Source organism: Dipodomys merriami, unplaced genomic scaffold (genome assembly GCF_024711535.1).
Source record: "Dipodomys merriami isolate MVZ:Mamm:240054 unplaced genomic scaffold, mDipMer1.0.p SCAF_1, whole genome shotgun sequence".
Classification (NCBI taxonomy): Eukaryota; Metazoa; Chordata; class Mammalia; order Rodentia; family Heteromyidae; genus Dipodomys; species Dipodomys merriami.
The window spans coordinates 95,751,230-95,775,912 of record NW_027202270.1 but is presented as its reverse complement, the minus strand read 5'-3'; positions in this window follow the sequence as shown (position 1 = coordinate 95,775,912).

Here is a 24,683-nt window from a genome sequence, read left to right as displayed (position 1 = left end):
AAGTTGTCAAATACACAATAATTTAAGTAGTAAAATATTTTAATATAGCAAATACTAATGTAATACTAAATACTGTCATAAGCTACTTGTTTTATTTGTAAGATAAAACAAGGAAACAAACAAAATAATCAATTTCCTTGTTGATAATAACTAAATTGGACACTTATCGAATTCTATTACTACTTATTTATTACTCATGGCCTCTGTTCCTTAGTAGCTTTTAGATAGAGACCTCCATATTTCCATGTCACTGGATTTAACTGGTTTCAATCAACGTGAGCAAGAGAGGAGATCATGAAAAAAACCAGGGTCTTTGTAACCTAATGATGGTAAGTGACATCTAATCTAGGTAAATGACATCTAATTTTGTTAAGTGATATCCTGCCACCTTTTAAAAATATTCTACTTGCTAGAATCAAATTATTGAGTTTAATATACATTCAAGGCTGTAACTTATGCACAGCATGAACAACAGAAGATGGGAATTGTTGAGAGACATTTCAGACATTAAGTACCATAATCACCTACTTGTTTTGAAGTTCTATGATCCAATTACTACTTAATTCCTTTCAATGTTATAGGATCTATTGATAAATTAGTAGCAGTATAAAATTTTATTTTATATCAATGTGGCCAACTCCTAGATACTTTGTGGTCTTTAAAGAAAATTTAGGTTGTAAGAGTTTAGAACATATTTTAGCTTTGGTAAATAATTAGAATAAGTTAAACAACATATGTCATAATTCCCACATATTCTTTTCTAAAAATTATATTTGTATTATTTTAAGTAATTGTACAAAAGAGTTACCATCCAATAAAGCATTTGAAGAATAAATGCATCTTGGTCCATGTTACCCTTTTCATCATTTTCCCCATCCTTCCCAATATTATATTTTCACTTTTCTTTTTCTTTTCTTTTCTTTTATTTTGGTCGGTGGTGGGGCTTGAACTTTGGGCCTGGGCACACTGTCCCTCAGCTCATGGCTAGCATTCTACCACTTGAGCCACAGCCCCACCTCCAGTTTTCTAGTGGTTTATTGGAGATAAGAGTCTCATGGACTTTTCCTGCCCTGGCTGGCTTTAAACCTTGATCCTCAGATCTCAGCCTCCTGAGTAGCTAGGATTATAGGCATTAGCCACACTGGCTTGCTTTTCTTAATTGTATATGGTAATATCCATACCTTTTAAATTTAATAGGTATTATGTTCTGGCTTAGTGATAAGTCTAATCTTGATGATAAAATCACAAAATAAGGTAGCAACAAAAAATAATACTGTTGGTTCTCTCTTTCTTATTTTTTTTTTCATTGAACTTCGAGGAAGAGAAAATTTGACAAGGGAAAAAAGAGAGATGCTAGCACAATATATACAATAGATTCCAGGACATTTAATAACTGATGGTAATAAAGAAAGGCGAACTACTAGTGGCCAAAGGAAGAATTGCCCTAGGGATTAACATATTTGAGTCTTAGCTTTTCTTCAATATGCAAATCAGATATATGATAATGGGGAGAATGATGGAATGTGGAATGTGTGGTATTGATTAGTATGTGTTATACTCACAAACTACATGTTGAATTAAGTCTGCTCTGAAAAACTAAAGATAACAAAACATCCAGAAAAGCAGAAGATTTAAGTCATCCAAAAACAGAATGCATCTGTCTGTCATTTTAGACACAAAAGCTAATATTATTTGTCTCAATATAAAAATTGTGCATTGCCTAAGAGAGTTTGGTTGTCTTTAATCTTTAAGAGACAAGTGTTAAATTTTGACTTGCAATCACTTTACAAAAATCTGTGTGAACGTTGTTAACTTAGTAGATACATAGTTTTTCATACTAACTACATCAGCTATACATTTATGACAATAATATTATATAAATGCAAGTAAATTAAAATGTCTTCAAACAAATATCCAAGAAGATGTGTTTCCTACAAAATATAAAGTTTCAAAGATTAAATACAGGCATAAAGAATACAGTATTGGTTATTACATAAAGGAAACCACATGACCCATTTTTTCTAAGATCTGGCTTGCTCAGTATGGAGGTTCCTCAAAAGACTTCACATAGAGCTCCTCTATGACCCAGCAATCCCACTTTTAGGCATTTACCAAAATGTTTACAAACAAGACCACACTAAAGCTACCAGCACAACTATGTTTATTGCAGCATTATTTACCATAGCTAAGATATGGAACCAGCCCAGATGCCCCTCAGTAGATGAATGGTTCAAGAAAATGTGGTATATATACACAATGGAATTCTATGCCTCCATCAGAAATAATGACATTGCCCCATTTGTTAGGAAATGGAAAGGCTTGGAAAAAATTATATTAAGTGAAGTAAGCCAAGCCAAAAGAAACATAGGTCCCATGGTTTCCCTTATTTGCAATATCTAGTATATGTATGAGTCAAGCAGAAAAGGTCAGATAATGTGATGTTAGGAAAATGAACCCTTAGATGTATTTAAATGGTTTTTTTTCTTTCATGCATTTGTTTCTAACGCATTTATAAGATTATTTCTTTGTTGCTTTGTATGTCCCTCCCCCACAGTATAACCCCTGCTTTCACTATATTTGATGTCGGTATAATTTGTGGAGAAAGGGAAAAACAAGTCGTTTAAGGATACAGGTGGACCCTTTGCAACAATGATAAGTACAAGTTCTCATGTCGAAACGAACTTCACAACTTTGGGGGGGTGGATTGGGTGGGGGGCGGGGGGAGGCTGGGAAGGGATGTGAAGGGTGAACAAAGGAGGAGGCTGCAATGCTTGATAAGAAATGTACTCATTATTGCCCATGTAATTGTAACCCCTCTGTACAGTATGTTCACAATAAGAAAAAAATAAAAAGATCTGGCTTGCTTTGCTTAGTATAGTCCCCCCGCCCCCCGCCCAGGTCTTTCCATTTCCTCACAATGGGGCAATGCCATTCTTTCTGACGGACACATAGAACTCTATCCTACATACGGCATATTGATCCATTCATCTACTGAGGGGCATCTGGGTTGGTTTCATATCTTAGCTATGGTGAATAATGCTGCAATGAACATGGTGTTATGCTCGGAGAATTAGGGTGTCCTTGTTTGTGACTATTTGGGTAAATGCCCAGGAGTGGTATTACTGTGTCATAGGGGAGCTCTTGTGTAGGCTTTTGAGGAAACTCCACACTGCTTTCCAGAGTCTCTGAACCAATTTATACTTCGATGTACAGTGTAGTAGCTTTCTCTTTTGGCAACATTCCTGCCATCACACCATCTGTTGTTATTGGTTTTCTTGATAGTGGCCATTCTAACTGGGGTAAAGTGGAATATCAATGTTTTAATTTACATTTCTTCTATGATATTCTTAGCAGGGTATCACAATAACCCATTCGCTAAGTGGACAGGACCATATATGATGAAGCATATCAAAATAAACTCCAAGAACTGGAAATAAGAGGTTCTTATTATGTCCTATATGCAATTATTTCTATTTTTTTCTGTTTTAGTTTTCTGTACCCTTTGTCTTGTATATAAACTTATCTGATCCATGGAAGGGAAAGGGAATCAGAGAACCAGCAGGACAATGAATGAACTAATGCAATAATGATACTCACTATGTTGGAAATGAACTTTACAACCTGGGAGAGGGGAGTTGTGAGGGGCAAGGGAGAAAATAAGGGAAGGGGTAAGAGTGTTTAAAAGGAAATGTACTCATTACCTCACTTATGTACCATACCCATCTTGTTCATCATGCTTACAATAAAAAAAGAATGTGTTATTGGGTCTTTTATAGACAATGTTCTTCTAGATTAAGTTTTCCTATATAGTAGGGCATCTTCCAAAAATCTGCTCCGGACACAGACAAATATTGAAGAAACCCCTACAACTCCAAGGAAAACATTTGCCTTATCAATAAACAGAAAAAATATTTATAAAAACCCACAAATATTATACATTAGTGTCACTTTGGATAACTCTTCCTCAAATATTCTGTATAACCTATGAGAACAGAGGTACATTTTTGTGTTCTAACAGACTTTTTTCAACAACTTATTCCTACAGTCTTTTATAGTGAATAATCTACAGTTTAAGCAAGACAGACTAAAATAATTTGAGTTCTTTGTAATTATTCATCCAAATAGAAGTCAGGAGAAAGGTAAGGTTATAATAATTTTTGATAATGTAGTTTCCCACCTATTTTTGATAGTACAGATGTTAGTATGCTTAACAGAATGTAAAAAGAGGGAAACAAAAATTAGTTTAGCAGCACATAAATATCTTTTTCACTTGCACATTTCTTTATGAGTTTTGGAATGTATCTAGAAAATCCTCTACTAGCTAAACTTGTAAGAAATTGAGTAAAATCCTAAAAGTTGAAACTCTGTATTTGGAAGAATAATGAAATTTGCAGTTAGAATAAACTGGATGATGTGACAAAGAAGGAAGTTCTATACAGTCTGTATAAGCTGAGAAAGAAATGCTATGGTCAAGAAAAGAAGGCAATGAAGAGTAAGATCATGCCATAAAACCCCTATCTAGAGGCCTTCCACTGGGCAGCAAACTAACAGTAACTCTGCTTAGTAGCATATGCCCCATTGTAGCCTAGGCAGCAAATTCATTCTGTCTAATTTTATAAGTACTCCAAAATGCCTGGAAACATGATTACTTTTTTTTCAGATCTAGAAACATCATGGTTCAGGTGTTGTTAACACGGCATAAATGTATTTTCTGGTGTGCAAATTATACAAAGGTCATAATACCACATTTAGAAATAATTAGATGCATGTTGGAATAATTTGAGCATTGTCTTTCTCATGAACATCTGATCTCAACTGGACCCTCTGAGGAGAATATATCTCATTCTGGGTCACACCTGCCAAGCCTTCCACATCAAAACCTGTGCGCCTTCCTCTGGTCTATCTCCCAGATAGTACATTTTTAACACATCATCTGCCAGGGGGAGAAAGATGACACAACAGAAGCTTACTTCAAATGAAAGCTTTTCTGCTGAGGGACTTGGGAATTATTCAGGCAGTCTGGCAGATGATATAGAAGCATAAATCTGCAACTTATTCTTGCATGCTACCAGTTTTGAAGCATTTGTGTGGCCATTTCAGTTCTGATTTCTACCCAGAATTATGGATTTTAGGTGCACTTACATAAATACTATTCATCTTTCCTAATAAGTTGAAAGTTTTTCATCCAGATTTGGAAATATTTGCACCAAAATTGGTTCAAGGTGTTTGCATAGTATGTGGACTCATACTAAATTTTATAAATTTCATTATTCTTAAATTTTATTTCTGATAATTTCTATGTACATAGATAGCATTGCTTTCTTTTCTAATTCACTGGATTAAATTATTGTTACAAATTGTTGAATATTTATGATATAAAAATCACCTTATTAAAAATAAAACTCAAAGGTTACATAGGGATTGTTTGTTTGATAAAATACCCCTTATGCTTAATTGCAATCAATAAAATGTGTTTCATTTTACTTGTTTATCATTTCCCTCTGGAGGTTAAAGTCAAAATTAAATTGTTTTGTGTCCTCCAGTAACCCTAAGATTAAATACTTTCTTTACTAAACTTGTCAATGTTATCTGTCCTTAATAAATATGTATTATCCTACTCTATGGCCTTTTCTACAATACTGAAAATAATTAGCAAATAATTTAAGCAATACTGAAATCTAATTTTAAAATAATGAACAACATAATTCAAAATTACATTTAAATTTCCTTTAGCAGCAGGCAATCTTATTATTGGTCATCGAAATAAAGTTTATCATAAAACTTTTATATATTTAGGTTAGGTGATTCAGTCTAAACAAACACATCTATAATTCATTAGCAAGAACCAAGTGATGTTTCTTTGGGGAATTAAGAAACTTACCCAAATGTTTGTCAACTATACGCAAGTATTCATCAACTAAATTGTGAAAATCAATGACTAGATATTAGGGAATAGAGTTTAATTCTTTCTTGAACTACAAGTAACTAAAAAGGAGTTTAATAACTATGCCAATTTCATAGGAGCCAGTCAAATACTTAGGATTATGTATATAATAAATATGATACAAATTAGGAATTCTTTCTTCCTCAAATTGATTCATTATACTCCTTCCATCTAAAGTAGGGTTACACTATTCTTAGAACATAGTTTATTTATTCTAGGCCAACAACCTAGAGAAAATAGTATAAGGAATAAAATTAAATCAGTTTCCCATATTCAGGTTTGAATTGGAAGTTTAAGTTGACAAGAACTCACTGTGTCAAATTGTATTAAATCCATAGAGTAAAAGGGTTTTCAGCAGAGGGGGCACTTAGGAAGGTCTGGTGTTGCTTTCTATATCATCTCCTAACTTTACAGAGCAACAGAATGCAAAACATGAATTACAAATGAATTCATCAAACTGAAGTGTGATGCTTGTGTCTGGTCCAGCTAATATCTTCTCTCAGGGTCACTTTGTGGAAGACAATATAGAATGTGAAAACACTATTTGAGAAAGAATCACTATTTAGAAAGTGACAGGACATTTCAGAAGGGAAGAATTCCATGCCATAACACAAATCTTTTCTAAAACATCTCTCCCTCCCCCCCCCTCTCTCTCTCTCTCTCTCTCTCTCTCTCTCTCTCTCTCTCTCTATATATATATATATATATATATATATATATATATGTATGTATGTATGTATAATTTTTCACTATGGGGATGTAATAGGTTGTTTACAAAACATCATTTTGAAATCCAAGTATTGCCTAATGTCTAAAATGAAGGTCTTTGAAGAGAAGTGTTTCCAACAGTAACCTTTGTTCTTGTTATAAATGGTGTTTTGCTATGTTTCATTTCTCTCATTTGTCAGTATAAAGACAGGCATCAGTGATTCATACATTTATAAGTTGACAGAAGTGACATAGAAATGCACAAATAGATTAAAGCTACTGTGGCTAGATAGATATAGATTAATGGATGCTCTTTCTCACCTTAAATGACTTTTAATAAGAATCTCAAAAGGCTGAAAGTACAAAATATTCTATTTGTTAACAGTAAAGTGGTAGGATTAGATGAAAGCAAAGAAAAGCATTCCAGAATTTGATATCAATAGAAGAATTCAGCTTTGGTCTTTTTTTCCTTCTGAATATGTTATCACAGTGAAAGTGTGAGTAGTAATAATAAGCAGTTTCATCCTATACAAAGTTTACAATATTCTGTAATATCTTTTCTCAGACCTGGGCATTGTTATAATTATAGAAAGCCCAATGGATAAATGTGCCCCTTGAAGATTGAATTATCTCAATAGAAAAGTCTCATGGTAAATATTGGAAAAGAGGTATCAGTCTATAGAACTAAGAAATAAATTATCCAAGTAGTAATAGAATACTAGCCTTAAGCACAAAGAAGCTCAAGGACAGCACCTAGGCCCTGAATTCAAGGCCTAAATCCAAAAATACACAAACAAACAAATGAATAAATAATTCAAGTGTTTTATTAGATAGGAACAAAAGTTCTGGTATACTCTTGAAGCATAAATTGAGCACAAATAGAAATTATATATTATTTATTTACAAAAAAAGGTAAAAGAGAGTTTTGATTGTTTTCATCAGAAAGAATTTATAAATATATGAGAAAATAGACATATTTATCCATGTATATGTGTATTTTAAAAGATATTTCAGTTGGGCACTGGTGGCTCATTCCTCTAATCCTTGCTACTCAGGGCTGAGATATGAGGATCATGGTTCAAAGCTACCCCAGACAGGAAATTCCCTAAGACTCTTATCTCCAATAAACCACTAGAAAACTGGAAGTATTGCCGTGGCTCAACCTGTAGAGTGCTAGCCTTGAGCTAAATAGCTGAGGGACAATGCCCAGGCCCAGAGTTCAAGCCCTTCCCCCCCCAAAAATCATTGCCATACATTATTTATGCTGTGGCACATATGTATACAATTTACCCCAGCAGCCTCATCCTTTCTATTGTATTACCTTATTACCCCACATTCTTAAAAAAATTACTGGATTTATTTTTCAATTTTCATATATCCAAATAAAAGCTTTGACCATATATACCTTCTTTTATCCCCTCTTTCATCATCCCACTCCTGCTAACACTCTTCCCCTAACAGGACCTGTTTTGTTCTTCTCTAATTCATTTATTTTTGTATATGTATTAATTATACCAATGGGTTTCATTACAGTATTTAACATATGCATATATTATTATTTAGTCAGAATAAAAACACATGACATGCTTTTAAAACATATAGTTTTATTTGGACACATTAATTTAAAAAAGAATACTTTAAATGGACAAAAATGTAAGTATTTAAGTGGTTTCAAATATGTCCTGTTTTCTTTTCTATATTTCTGAATTAGCATACATCGGTGGTTTCGGTGAGATTCATTGTGATTATTCTTTTCATGCTTATCATTACGTTCTGTTCATGAATATACATGTGCTCTCCTTTCATACTACTCAACCTTCACTAGATTTAATTACACTCCAATGAATTAAATTAACAATGATGGCTGTAATGTAAGACACAAATATACAAACTTTCCAGAGAGAATATAATATATATATAAATCTTTAATTTGTCTTTATCAGAAATTAGATCAAATTTTCAAGTCTTTTTTTAATTCGTATAAACCATAACACTAATTGTAATGACATATATTCCTTGGACATCATTTACTAAACAAGACTGATATTTTTGGTTTGATTTTATGTAAATTAAGAGTAAAAATGTTATTTTCATCTTATAAACAATCATTATGTTAGGCTAGTTAGTATTTTTGCTATCAGATCTATGTCAATAACTATAGTTGCTTCCTCATAGTATGCTCTCTGAAAACACAGTTATTGATCCTTAAAATACAGGTAATATGTCTCAACGTAATTATATTTCATTTTCTCATCTGAAAAATATTACAATACAATTACATAGACTTGCACCAGTTCATAGTGAGGTATGTGCCCAGCTCAATCAACACAAAAATCTATCCAAAAAATCAACTAAACAGCATTGATGAAGGAATTTACATTCTTTGTGATAACTTGGCTCTATAAAGTGATGGATTCATTCACTCAAATATTTATTGGATACTGCTTTACAGCAAGTCTTTCTGCTAGTTAATGGTAATATTCAATTGTTCAAAAAACTATCAGTCTCTACTCTGAGAAACTTAAATTTTAATATGAAAGGAGACTTTATGAATAGAGTAATGAAGCTACTAAAATTCAATTTTTAAAAAACCTCTATACTATTGTGTAATCAAATGCTTTCCTGAGGAAATAAGTGTAAGACGATGAGCATCACTAACTGGCGAAGGAGAAAAGAGGGTATGTAGAGCCTGGCTGAGGCAAGAGAAAAAAAAAGCTAAGACACAGATGTGGGAGAGTTCTCCAATTTTTCTAATTAAGGAGTAATATTAAAGCAATTAGAATCAGAGCACAAAGATATTGGATATCCATAAAGAGATAATCATAACAGTTTCTTGAAGTTAAATCATGTAGTGTCTGAGTCACCTGTAACTTTCATCTGATATTGTTTCTTGATTGTTTAGGGTCAAAACCAAAGTCCATTTGGAGATTTTAGTCCTACTTTCTCATTAGCCAGAGTGTGTTAATGTAGGTCATAAAAATATTAACTGTGGGCTGTTTTGATGTTGTGATGTTTCTGTAAAGTTATGAGGACATTTTTGTTCTATATTGAAATTCAAATTTAAATATTAGTAACTACTAAAAAAATTTATAGTTTCATAACATTTTGCAGAGTATCTTTGAGAAATTCCACCACAGCAACCATTACAATCTGACTCATCATATTACTCACAAAAGTTGGACTGTTCAAAGAGGTAAGAATAATTTCAGCATTGTTATAAATTCTGTCTAGTTTTGTTTTTATTTAGTGTCAGGGCTATTTTCAGATACTGCTTGGTTTTGCATATTTTTTAAAAAGAATATGATTGTCTATACTGAGAAGAAATGGTAAGTAGCATAGATGTTAAATCTGTTTAGAATGTTTAAAAACATGCACTAATAAGTTTGCCCGAGCCAGAAACCAAAATGAAATAGGTTGTGACTCTGAATAGTAAAGCAAAATATTTTCCATTATTGCTTGTCTATTCTTCATTCTTTAAAACAAAATTTGCTTCCAAAAATTGAATGATATTGTCTTTTGATTTAGTTTTTCTGACTGTGTGCTGTTTTCACTTTGTAGTGTGAAGGCTGAGGTAAATGTTCCTTTCCCAGATATGCTTCTGATTTGCAGTTCTTCTAGGGGTTTTATTTTGTAGTTCTAGAGTTTGAACTCAAGACCTTGTTCTTCTTAGGCAAGCACTCAACCAATTATGAACCATACCCTAGTCCCACAATTCAGTGAGATTAGACATGCTGTCTTCTCAAGAAGATTAAGCAGGCATCCTCTCAAGTACTCTATTTTTAAAGAAAAATTAATAAGTAATATAAATAAAACAATAATAAAGTAATAGAATAGAATCTCAAAACAAGTACAGAGTATTTGAATATTGCAAGTGTGCTGGCTGTTGTCCCCGAGGCAGCAGCATGTTCTCTGGGTTTCACCACTTTTACACTGAATACAAGACAGAAACCATCAAAGGACTGAACTTGTGATCTCATCCTTATCAGAGCTCCCATCAATGTCGCTAGGTCAATGGCAGTCATCAATTTCATTTCAGAACCATCGATAGCCCAGAAGTCTATGACCGATTTGATTCCAGACAGGGTAGGATTAGTTTTTAGCCCTCAGTGGAAGACCAGCTAGAACCCATTATGCTGTTGTTCTTCCTTAAATGTCTAAAAGCATTTTTATCTCTTTCTGATTAAACTCCACTCTTTAAGAACACTAAAAATGACTAAGAAAAATGACACATTGGCTTTTACAACCTCCTTGCATCTGACTGTGTACTGCCAATCATCCTAATGGTTCTGAATTAATACATATTCACTCTCTGAAACCCAATTCACAATCATGCCTCTATAGTCCTCATACCTCTATAGCCTACCCAGCTTTAGACACTCCACAACTCATTTTTGTATCTGCCCAATACTGTATCTCTTTTATTATAGAATACCATATTTCAAGGTATTATCACCGTCAGCACTAGGATCATTTAATTTACTTCATAAGGTAAGTCTAGAAGATGAATTTTACTTCCTCAGTCTTTGAATAGTAGGTGGCTTACTAGAATTAAGTAAACATATTTTCTTTAATTTTAATTTTTTTTGTGAGAATACCATACAGAGGAGTTACAATTACATAGGCAAGATAACAAGTACAATTCTTATCAAGCATTGTTGCCTCCTCGTTGTTTCCCCTTCCCATCCCTTCCCATACTCCTTCCTTCCCCCACACCCGATCCTCCCCCCACCCTCCATCAAAGTTGTTAAATTCATTTTTCGACATAATGACTTATACATCTCATTGTTGCAATGGGTCCACCTGTATCCCTAGTTAAATGATTTATTTATTTCCTTCCCCTCCACAAATTATAACATCAAATACAGTGAAAGTATGGGTTATACCATGGGGGATGGACATACAAAGCAACATAGAAATCATCTTATAAATATGATAGAAACAATTGCATGAAAGGAAAAAAAAACATTTGAATACTTATCTTGGAGTTCATTTCACCTAACATCAACTGATCTGACCTTTTCTGCTTGTTTCAGACATTTACTAATTATTGCAAATAAGGGAAACCATGGGACCTATGTTTCTTTGGGCCTGGCTTACTTCACTTAATAGAATTTCTTTCGAGTCTTTCCATTTCCTAGCAATTGGGGTAATGTCTTTCTGATGGAGACATAGAATTCCACTGTGTATATATACCACATTTTCTTGATCCATTCTTCTACTCAGGGGCATCTGGGTTGGTTCCATATCTTAGATATGGTAAGTAATGCTGCACTAAACATAGTGGTACTGGTAGCTTTAGTGTGGTGTTTGTGATCATTTGCATAAATGCCCAAAAGTGGGATTGCCAGGTCATAGGGAAGCTCTATGTGGAATCTTTTTTTTTTTTTTTTTTTTTTAAATTGTATTTTATTTTATTTGAGAACATATTGTACAGAGGGGCTACAATTACATGGGCAGAATAATGCATACATTTCTTACCAAGCATTGCAGCCTCCTCCTTTGTTTACCCTTCACTTCCCTTCCCTGCCTCCCCCCTCCCCCCACCCAATTTTACCCCCCTCCCCCCACCCAATTGTACCCCCCTCCCCCCCCCCACACCGACATTGTAAAGCTGGTTTTGACATGACATTTTGTACTTCTCATTGTTGCAACAGGTCCACCTGAATCCTTAAACGACTTGTTTGTCCCCATCTCCTCCACATGATATACTGACATCAAATATAGTGAAAGCGGGGGTTACACTGTGGGGGAGGGACATACAAAGCAACAAAGAAATAATCTTATAAATGCATTAGAAACACATGCATGAAAGAAACGAAAACATTTAAATACATATTTAAGGGTTCATTTTCCTAACATCACATTATCTGGCCTTTTCCGCTTGACTCATACCTATACTAGATATTGCAAATAAGGGAGACCATGGGACCTATGCTTCTTTGGGCCTGGCTTACTTCACTTAATATAATTTTTTCCAAACCTTTCCATTTCCTAACAAATGGGGAAATGTCATTCTTTCTGATGGAGGCATAGAATTCCATTGTGTATATATACCACATTTTCTTGATCCATTCATCTACTGAGGGGCATCTGGGTTGGTTCCATATCTTAGCTATGGTAAATAATGCTGCAATAAACATAGTTGTGCTGGTAGCTTTAGTGTGGTTTTGTTTGTAAACATTTGGGTAAATGCCCAAAAGTGGGATTGCTGGATCATAGGGGAGATCTATGTGAAGTCTTTTGAGGAACCTCCATACTGCTTTCCAAAGTGGTTGAACAAGTTTACATTCCCACCAACAATGAAGTAAGGTTCCTTTCTGTCCACATCCCCTCCAGCATCTGTTGTTATTAGAGTTCTTGATTTTTGCTGTTCTAACTGGAGTGAGGTGATATCTCAATGTTGTTTTGATTTGCATTTCTTTTATGGCTAGGGATGTTGAACATTTCTTCATGTGTCTATTGGCCATCCTTCTTTCTTCTTCAGAGAAGCTTCTCTTTAAGTCTTTCGCCCACTTATTTATTGGGCAGTTGTTTCTTTGAGGATTTGTTGTTGGGTGGTTTAATTTTTTGAGTTCCAAGTATATTTTAGATATGAGACCTTTGTCCGTTGTATGGCTAGTAAAGATCTTCTCCCAATCGGTGGGCTTTCTATTGATCTTGCCAGCTATGTCATTTGCCCTGCAGAAGCTCTGCAATCTTATGCAATCCCATTTGTCCAACCTTTCTTTGATTTGTTGTGCTTCCGGGTCTCTATTCAGAAAATTTCGACCTGAGCCAAGGAGACCTAGGGTTTCTCCTATTCCATCCTGTAATGTTTTCAGAGTGTCTGCTTTGAGTTCAAGGTCTTTGATCCATTTGGAGTTGATTCTGGTGCAGGGTGATATATAAGGATCTAGCTTTAGTTTTCTACATGTAGTTAACCAATTTTGCCAGCACCATTTACTGAAGAGGCTGTCTTTCTTCCATTCTATTGTTTTAGCTTCCTTATCGAAGATTAGATGGCTATAGGTCTGTAGGTTCATTTCTGGGTTTTCAATTCTATTCCATTGGTCCTGAGGTCTGTTCTTATGCCAATACCAAGCTGTTTTGATTACTATGGCTTTATAGTAGAGTTTGAAATTTGGTATTGAAATTCCTCCAGCAGTGTTCTTTCCGTTGAGGAGCGTTTTTGCTATTCGGGGTCTTTTATTGTTCCATATGAATTTTTGGATTGCCTCCTCTATTTCCTTGAAGAATGAGGGTGGAATTTTGATAGGTATCGCGTTGAATTTGTAGATAGCCTTGGGAAGTATTGCCATTTTCACGATGTTAATCTTGCCAATCCAGGAGCATGGGAGGTTTTGCCATTTTTTAAGTTCTGTGTTGATTTCCTTTTTCAAGATTTTAAAGTTTTCATCATAGAGGTCCTTCACTTCTTTGGTTAAGTTAATTCCTAGGTATTTTATTTTTTGTGGGGCTATTACAAATGGAGTTGCTTTCCTAATTTCAGCCACACTTTTCTCATTGTTGGCATATAGAAAAGCCATTGATTTTTGGGGGTTAATTTTATAACCTGCTACTTTGCCAAAGTTTTGAATCAGCTTGAGTAATTTGGGAGTGGAGTCTATGGGATTCTTTAAATACAAGATCATGTCATCTGCAAAGAGGGAGAGTTTTATTTCTTCTTTCCCTATTTGGATCCCCTTTATGTCTGCATCTTGCCTTATTGCTGTAGCTAGGCATTCTAATACTAGATTGAAGAGAAGTGGAGAGAGTGGGCATCCTTGTCTTGTTCCTGAGTTAAGAGGAAATGGCTTTAGTTTTTCACCATTGAGTATAATGCTGGCTGTAGGTTTGTCATATACAGCCTTTATTGTATTGAGGAATGTTCCATGGATTCCTAATTTTTCCAGAACCTTCATCATAAAGGGGTGTTGGATCTTGTCAAATGCTTTTTCTGCATCTATTGAGATAACCATGTGGTTCTTATTCTTGCTCCTGTTGATGTGATGAATAATATTAATTGATTTGCGTATATTGAACCAGCTTTGCATCCCTGAAATGAATCCTGTTTGATCATGGTGTATGATTTTTTGGATGAATTGTTGAAGTCGATTGGCCAAAATTTTGTTGAGAAGTTTTGCATCAATGTTCATCAAAGAAATGGGTCTATAGTTTTCTTTCTTTGATGAGTCCCTGCCTGGTTTTGGGATGAGGGTTATGATGGCTTCATAGAATGTGTTTGGTAGTGAGCTTTCTCTTTCAATTTCATTGAAGAGTTGGAGGAGTATTGGTGTGAGCTCTGCTTTGAAGGCCTTGTAAAATTCCGCTGTAAAACCATCTGGTCCTGGACTTTTCTTAGCTGGGAGGTCTCTTATTGCTGTTTCTATTTCAATGCTTGATATGGGCCTGTTAAGCTGGTTTAACTCATCTTGGTTTAGTTTTGGCATGTCAATATTTGCTAGGAAAAGGTCCATTTCTGTCAAGTTCTCAAACTTATTAGCATAAAGTTTTGAGAAGTATTCCCTTATAATGTTCTGAATCTTGGTTGTTTCCGTGGTGATGTTTCCATTCTCATCTCTGAGTTTATTAATTTGGGTGTGCTCTCTCCTTTTTCTGATAAGGTTTGCTAAGGGTCTGTCAATTTTGTTAAGTTTTTCGAAGAACCAACTCTTTGTTTTGTTGATTCTTTCTATAGTTTTTTTGGATTCTAATTCATTTAATTCTGCTTTAATTTTGATTATTTCTTTCCGTCTACTGGATTGGGGTTTATCTTGCTGCTCTTTTTCAAGGAGGTTTAGATGTGTCATTAAATTGTTAGTTTCCGATCTCTCCAATTTGTTGATGTAGGAGCTCAGAGCTATAAACTTTCCTCTGAGTACTGCCTTTGCTGTGTCCCAGAGGAGCTGGTAATTTGTGTGTTCATTTTTGTTGAATAGCATGAACATTTGAATTTCCTTTCTAATCTCTTCCATGACCCACTCATGATTCAGCAGTGTGTTGTTCAGCCTCCATGTGATACCGGACTTTCTTTGGTGGCTTTTGGTGTTGAGTTCTAATTTTATTCCCTTGTGGTCAGAGAGAATGCAAGGTATAACTTCAATGTTTCTGAATTTAGACAAGTTTGCTTTGTGGCCTAAAATGTGGTCTATTTTAGAAAACGTTCCATGTGCTGCTGAGAAGAACGTGTATTCTGATGCTGCTGGGTGAAATGTTCGGTAAATGTCTGTTAAGTCTAGTTGATCTATGCAGCTGTTTAGATCTGCGGTTTCTCTGTTGAGTTTTTGCCGAGTTGATCTATCTAGTGGGGAGAGTGGTGTGTTAAAATCCCCAACGATTAATGTCTTTGGGTCTATCTGGGATTTGAGGGAAAGTAGTGTTTCTTTGATAAATTTGGGTGCTCCATTGTTTGGCGAATAGATATTTAGAATTGTAATATCCTCCTGAAGGAGAGATCCTTTAATTAGTATGTAGCGACCTTCTTTATCTCTTCTCACGAATTTTAATTTGAAGTCTATTTTATCTGATATTAGGATTGCAACTCCCGCCTGTTTATGAGGGCCGTTTGCTTGGTAGATTTTGTTCCAGCCTTTAACCTTGAAAATATGTTTGTTTTTACGGGCAAGATGTGACTCCTGCAGGCAGCAGATAGAAGGGTCTTGTTTTTTAATCCAACTAGACAGTCTATGTCGCTTAATTGGAGAGTTCAGTCCGTTAACGTTAAGAGATAGGACTGAGAGGTATTTGGGAGTTCCTGCCATATTATCCACCTTCTTGGGGGCTGTGAAAACTGGGTTCTTCCTAAGGTTCTTGGATTCTCCGTTTGTGTGCAGTTTCTTGGCCTTTGTTGCGTTCTTGTTGGTTTTCTATGTGTAGGACATCTTTAAGAATCTTTTGCAGGGCTGGTTTGGTGGAGATGTATTGTTTCAATTTTTCTTTGCTATGGAAGGTTTTTATTTGGCCTTCAGTTATGAAGGAGAGTTTAGCTGGGTACAGTATTCTTGGTTGATAGTTGTTTGTTTTTAGGGCATGGCATACATCATTCCAGGCTCTTCTTGCTTTCATTGTCTCTGCTGAGAAATCTGAGGTAATTCTAATTGGTTTCCCTTTATAGGTGATTAACCTTTTCTCCTTGACAGCTTTAAGGATCTTTTCCTTGGTCTGGGTTGATCCTGTGTGGATTATAATGTGACGGTGGGATGTCCTATTCTGGTCTGGTCTATTTGGGGTTCTAAAAGCTTCTTGTATCTGAATAGGCCTATCTTTTTGTATGTTTGGGAAGTTCTCTGCTAGGATCCTGTTAAACAAATTTCCTAGACCATTAACTTCTGTTTCTAGGTGCTCCTCTACACCCATTATCCTTAAATTGGGCCTTCTGATGGTGTCCTCCAGGTGTTGGATAGACCTATCATATTTCTTGGACTTGTCTTGGATGGTTGTATGTTCTTTCTCTATAATATCTAGGCTGTCTTCAATCCCTGAGATTCGATCTTCTGCATGGTCTAACCTGCTGTCAAGACTCTCTACTTTGTTTTTTATCTCTTTTCCTTCTAATTGGTCAGCTTTGATGGCTTCAAGTTCTTTGTTGAAGCTCTGTTTTAGGTCTTGTATGAATTTCTTTACTTCCTTAATTTGGTGTTCAGTGTTTGTTCTCAAATCACTTAGTTGATTGGTTATGGTTTCTTTGGACTCCCATTCCTTCTGTTGGGTTCCATTCAACATTCCCTTTGTGGTCTCCCTGACTTCCTTCAGCTCTTTGTTAATGGATTCCATGAATGTCTTTAGTGATCTTTGTGTATTCTCTACCTGGTCTCTTAATTCGTGAATTACTCTTTGATTAGTTTCCTCCCTTCTGTGGGATTCCTGCAGTTCTCTTTGAGTGTTCTCTGCCTGCTCACGCCATTCCTCCCTTTCTCTTTGAGTATTCTCAAGTTGTTCATGCAAATCCTGTATCAGTTTTTGAGAAGCTTCCTCACGCTTATGATATTCCTGTATAAACTTCTGGGATGCCTCCTCTCTCTCCCTATCACGCTCATACAGAGTCCTTTGTACATTGTCAAACTTCTCATTTATCATGTTTGCTATTAGTGTTTGTAGAGCTATTTGGGAACTCTCCTCTGGGTTATTCTTTATCTGTTCTAATCCCTGATTATCAAGGTTGGGAATTGAGATACCCGAATTTGCCATTTTTCTTGTGTTTTTCCGGCTTACTCGGCCCATTTGAGATAAAGATTGCACCAGTTTTGTGCTAGAACACTATCTTAAGGCAACCATCAACCAAAGTTTGCATTTGTACAGTCAATAGTGTACAGATACAATCTAGTTCAACAGATACATCTATTCAACATCAAACGACTATATGTTAAAGGACTTCGAACCGCAGAAAAGAATTTGGAAAACCAGAAATTATTAGGATTAGTGAGAGATGTGGGTAAAAAATAGGAATAGATTGGTGTGGGGAGGCACAAGGAGAGTTAACTATGTCCTACTCACAGTGCAGGAAATGGGTTGGGTAGGGTGCAAGTAGAGAGAGAGAGAGAAAGAAGAGACGGAAAGGGGAATAAAGAGAGACCAGAAAAAGAATAGAAACGTAAAAATTAATGTTATTATAGAGGTTAAAAGACCGTCTATTTAGAGAGGAATGTGAGTATGTTCAGAGAAGGGGAGGGACATTGAGGAGATGTGAAAAGCTTTAAGGGAGAAGAAAAGATCAGAAGTTCAGTAGAGCTAGATAAAAAACAAAAAGATAATTAAGAAAGAAAGAAAAAGAGAAAGAAGACACGAAAAGAAAGGAAAACTCTCATTCACGTAATTCTGAAATAAAAATTATAAGATGAGAAAAAAAAAGTTACTGGAAAACAATTATTTTTTCAGAAGAGGCAAAAATTAAAGATTGATAAAAGTTTTAGAAGGGAAAAAAATTTATATACATATACATATATATATATATAAGGTAACAAAAAACAAAAAACAAGCAAAAAAAAAGAAAAGAAGAAGAAAAAAAGAGAAAAAAAAAAAAGAAAAAAAAAAAGGAAGAAAAAAAAAAAAAAAGTCTTTTGATTTTTTTTTTTTGGGGGGGGGAGGAGTGGGAAGAATCCTGTATTTCCCTTTTGTCTGCAACCAGTCTCTTGGAGTCTCTGGTCAGCTTGAGGTCCTGTGGCTTGATTGGTTTCTTAAGTCGGTTGGTTGGAAGAGGCAGAAAAATGCTCTGCTTTACCCAAGATTTTGAGATCCCCCTCCCAGGTTAGTTTTCTGGGATGGTGGTCTGCTTTGAGAGTCACAAAAGAGGGGGATGTGGTGATGAGGCTAGGTTCTGGGTGGAGTTGAGGCCTTTCAGCAAACAGTAGCTTTTCCCTGGGGCTATTTTGTGATAACTCACAGCGCCCAGCCTGGAGCCATTCTCAGGGTTTCTGTTTTTCAATTGATTGTGGTGGCTGCTAGAGGGAGGGGCAGCCTCTGGCTCTGGTTACCCAGTGAGGCTAGGCTGGCGCCTGAGCTGGGTGACTTTTCCCTGGATGGAGCTGAGTCTGGCAGGTCACTTCGGCGTTAAGTTCTTGTGACCTGCTAAATGACTCATTTTATTCCAAGGCCTGAGCTGAAGCTAGCAGCAACTCCGAGCTTTGTCGGTATCCAAGATGGAGATCACCGGTGCTGGGGGGGAGGGGTGGCCTTCCTTCCTCTGCTCCCTGAGGAGTGAGGATGTCGGGCTTGTACTCACGCCGAGTCTTGGGTCCTGGGTCGTCTCTGGTGCCGAGTCTTGGATCCTGGGTCGTCTCTGGTCTGCAAGCTGCAGGGTGAAGATGTCCGCTCTTTGTTGGTTCTTGCTGGTGTTGAGTAGAATCCGCTCGGCCGCTGCGTCTGGCTCCTTCGTCCCGGACTCTCTGTGTCTCTATGTGGAATCTTTTGAGGAACCTCCATACTGCTTTCCAAAGTGGTTGAACAAGTTTACACTCCAACCAACAATGCAGTAAGATTCCCTTCTGTCCAAATCCCCTCCAGCATCTGTTGTTATTAGAGTTCTTTTTTTTTTTTTTGGGTCCGGTCATGGGGCCTGAACTCTGGGCCTGGGCACTGTCCCTCAGCTCTTCAGCTCAAGGCTAGGACTCTACCACTTGAGCCACAGCGCCACTTCTGGCTTTTTTCTTTTTGCTTATGTGGTGCTGAGGAATCGAACCCAGGGCCTCATGCATGCAAGGCAAGCGCTCTACCACTGAGCCAACTTCCCAGCCCCTAGAGTTCTTGATTATAGCCATTTTAACTGGGGTGAGGTGGTATCTAAATGTTGTTTTGATTTGTATTTCTTTTATGGCTAGAGAGATTGAGCATTTCTTCATGTGCTTATTGGCCATCCTTCTTTCCTCTTCAGAGAAGTTTTTCTTTAAGTCTTTAGCTGCGCACACAAACTACCAGCTTCTCTGGGACACAGCAAAGGCAGTACTCAGAGGCAAGTTTATAGCTCTGAATTCCTACATCAACAAATTGGAGAGATCTGAAACTAACAATTTAATGAGACAGCTGAACCTCCTTGAAAAACAGCAGCAAGATAAACCCAAATAAAGTAGATGGAAAAAAATAATTAAAATTAAATCAGAATTAAATGAATTAGAATCCAAAAAAAAAACCATAGAAAGAATCACCAAAACAAAGCGTTGGTGCTTTGAAAAAGTTAAAAAAATAGACAGACCCTTAGCAAATCTTATCAGAAAAAGAAGAGAATACACCCAAATAAATAAACTCAGAGAGGAGAATGGAAACATCACCACAGAAACAATCAAGATTCAGAACATTATAAGGGAATACTTCTCAAACCTTTATGCTAATAAGTTTGAGAACTTGGCAGAAATGGACCTTTTCCTAGCAAATATCGACATGCCAAAACTAAATCAAGATGAGTTAAACCATCTTAACAGGCCCATATCAAGCATTGAAATAGAAACAGCAATAAGAGCTCTCCCATCTAAGAAAAGCCCAAGAACAGATGGTTTTACAATGGAATTCTACAAGGCCTTCTAAGCAGAACTCACACCAATACTCTTTCAACTCTAAACAAGGTTCACTACCAAATTCATTCTATGAAACTATAATAACCCTATCCCAAAACCAGGCCGGGACTCATCAAAGAAAGAGAACTATAGACCCATTTCTTTGATGAACATTGATGCAAAACTTCTCAACAAAATTTTGAGCAATCGACTTCTACAATTTATCCAGAAAATCACACAGAATTCATTTCAGGGATGCAAAGCTGGTTTAATATACACAAATCAATTTACATAATTCATCACATCAACAAAAGCAAGGATAAGCACCACATGGTTATCACAATAGATGCAGAAAAAGCATTTGACAAGATACAACACCCCTTTATGATGAAGGTTCTGGAAAAACTAGGAATCCATGGAACCTTCCTCAATACAATAAAGGCTGTATATGACAAACTTACAGCCAGTATTATACTCAATGGTGAAAAACTAAAGCCATTTTCTCTAAACTCAGGAACAAGACAAGGATGCCGAGTCTCTCCACTGCTCTTCAATCTAGTATTAGAATGCCTAGCTACAGCAATAAGACAAGTTGCAAACATAAAGAGGATCCAAATAGGGAAAGAAGTAAAACTCTCCCTCTTTGCAGATGACATGATTTTGTACTTAAAGAATCCCATGAACTTCACTCCCAAATTACTCAAACTGATTCAAAACTTTGGCAAAGTAGCAGGGTATAAAATTAACCCTCAAAAATCAATGGCTTTTCTATATGCCAACAATGAGAAAAGTGTGGCTGAAATCAGGAAAGCAACTCCATTTGTAATAGCCCCCCCAAATAAAATAACTAGGAATTAACTTAACCGAAGAAGTGAAGAACCTCTATGATAACTTTAAAAACCTGAAAAAGGAAATCAAAACAGAACTTAGAAAGTGGCAAACACTCCCATGCTCCTGGATTGGAAATATCAACATCGTAAAAATGGCAATAATTCCCAAGGCTATCTACAAATTCAATGCAATACCTATCAATATTTCAACCTCATTCTTCAAGGAAATAGAAGAGGCAATCCAAAAATTCATATGGAACAATAAAAGACTCTGAATAGCAACAACGATCCTTAATAGAAAGAACAATGCTGGAGGAGTAATAATACCAAATTTCAAATTCTACTACAAAGCCATAATAATCAAAACAGCTTGGTATTGGCACAAGAACAGACCCCAGGACCAATGAAATATACTTGAAAAGCCAGAAATGAACCTAAAGACCTATAGCCATCTAATCTTCAATAAGGGAGCTAAAAAAAATAGAATGGAAGAAAGACAGCCTCTTCAGAAAATGGTGCTGGCAGAATTGGTTAACTACTTGTAGAAAACTAAAGGTAGATCCTTAAACATCAGCCTGAACCAGAATCAACTCCAAATGGATCAAAGACCTCCCAGTCAAAGCAGACACTCTGAAAACATTACAGGATAGAATAGGAGAAATCCTAGGTCTCCTTGGCACAGGCTGAAATTTTCTTAAAAGAGACCCAGAAACACAACAAATCAAAGAAAGGTTAGACAAATGGGATTGCATGAAATTGCAGAGCTTCTGCATGGAAAAGGACATAGCTAGCAATATCAATAGAAATCCCATGGCTTGGGAGAAGATCTACACTAGCCATACAACAGACAAGGGTCTCATATCTAAAATATACCTGGAACTCAAAAAATTAAATCTCCCAAAAACAAATCTTCAAAGAAAATATATTTTCAAATTAACTCACAATAATAGTAGCTTTTCTGTATGCCGACAAGAAGAGTGAGGCTGGAAAGAAAAGCAACTTGTCTTGTGATGGTCTAAAAAAAAATAAAATACCTAGGAATAAACTTAACCAAAGAGGTCAAGGATCTGTATAATGAAAACTTTAAAAACTTTAAAAAAAAGAAAATGAAAAAAGAAACAAAAGCAGAGTTAAGGAAGAGGAAAAAACTCCCATGTTCCTGGATTGGGAGAATTAACAGCGTGAAAATGGCAATACTTCCCAAAGCTGTCTACAAATTCAATGCAATACCTAGCAATATCCCAGTAACTTTCTTTACTGAAATACAGGAAGCAACCCAAAATTGAGATGGAACAATAGAAGACCTAGAATAGCAAAAACAATCCTTAGCAGGAAGAACAGTGCTGGAGGAATATCAATACTAAACTTCAAACTCTATTATAAAGCTGTAGTTATAAAAACAGCTTGATACTGGCACAGGAACAGTCCTGAGGATCAATGTAATAAAATTGAAGACCCAGGCATGATCCCACAGACCTATGGCCACCTAATCTTCAATAGAGGAGCCAAAATTATCCAGTGGAAGAAATATTACCCCTTCAATAAATGGTGCTGGCAGAATTAGCTATACACTTGTAGAAAATTGAAGTTAGATCCTTATATATCACCCTATACCAGAATCAACTCCAAATGGATCAAAGATCTCGAGGTAAAAGCAGAGACCCTGAAAATATTACAGGAAGGGATAGGGGATACTCTAGGGCTCCTTGGCACAGTTTGAAACTTCTTAAATAAAGATCCTGAAACACAAAAAAATCAAAGAAAGCCTCCATAACTGGAATCACATTAAATTGCAGAGCTTCTTCATGGCAAAGGAAATAGCTAGAGAGGTACATAGAAAGCCCACAGATTGGGAGAAGATCTTCACTAGCTTTACAACAGACAAGGGTCTCATATAAAAAATGTATATAGAGCTCAAAAAATTAAAACCCCAATAACAAAGCCACAAAAAAACCAACCACCCCATAAACTAGTAGGCTAAAGAATTAAAAAGAGACTTTTCTGGGGAGGAAATAAGAATGGCCAGTAGACACATGGAGACATTTTCAACATCTCTGGTCATAAAAGAAATGCAAATCAAAACGACATTAAGATTCCACTTTGCCCCAGTTAGAATGGCCATTATCAAGAAAACAAATAATCACAGATACTGGCTAGGATGTGGCTAAAAGGGAACACTACTGCACTGTTGGTGGGAATGTAAGCTGATTCAACCACTCTGGAAAGCAGAATGGAGGTTCCCCAAAGACTAAACATAGAACTCCCCTAAAACCCAGCAATTCCCCCTCCTGTGCATTTATCCAATGGATCACAAACAAGGCCACACTAAAGCTACCAGCACAACTATGTTCATTGTAGCATTATTTACCATAGCTAAGATATGGAACCAACCCTGATGCCCCACAATAGATGAATGAATCAAGAAAATGTGGTATTTATACACAGTGGAATTTTATGATTCTATCAGAAATGGATAGACTTTTATAAGGAATTTGAAAGACTTGGACAAATCATATTAAGTGAAATAAGTCAGACCCAAAGAAATATAGGCTCCATGGTTTCCCTCATTTGTAGTAATTAATATATGTTTAGGATAGTCCTGGCAGAAAATCATAATAGCTCAGTAGATATGTACATATGACCATACAAAATGATGCTAATTGAAATGAACTCCAAGTCATGGAAACAACAGGTCTTTTTTGTGGTGGTTGACCTTGTTGCCAAAGTACTGTATCTAGTTCTTTCTTTTTATTTTATTTCATTTTTCTTTTTCCATTGGTTTTTCCCTGGCAATCACTGTCTTTAATTCTGGTATATACATTCATCTAATTTTGGGAAGGGAAGGGGAATAACAACATGCTGAAACAAGGACAAAGAATGACCGATTGCATCAATGATACTTACAAGACACTATTTCAGAAATGAACTTTACAACTTTGGGGCGGAAGGAAGAGTGGAGGATGGAAGAGATAGTAGGAGAAAACAAATGAGTAGATAACAATATTTGACAAGAAATGTACTCATTACCTTACTCTTGTAAATGAAACACTTCTGTGCAACATCTTTACAATAAAATAAAATTTAAAAAAAGAAAATATATTTTCAACAAAGAACCCTTGGCATTCAATGTTATACTATAACTGCTGCATAATTGTATTTCTGAAGTTTAGACTTTTCTCTCTCAGTCTTCTAGAAAACATTCTGGCTTTCTGTTCATAAAATACATCTTACAATCCAAGC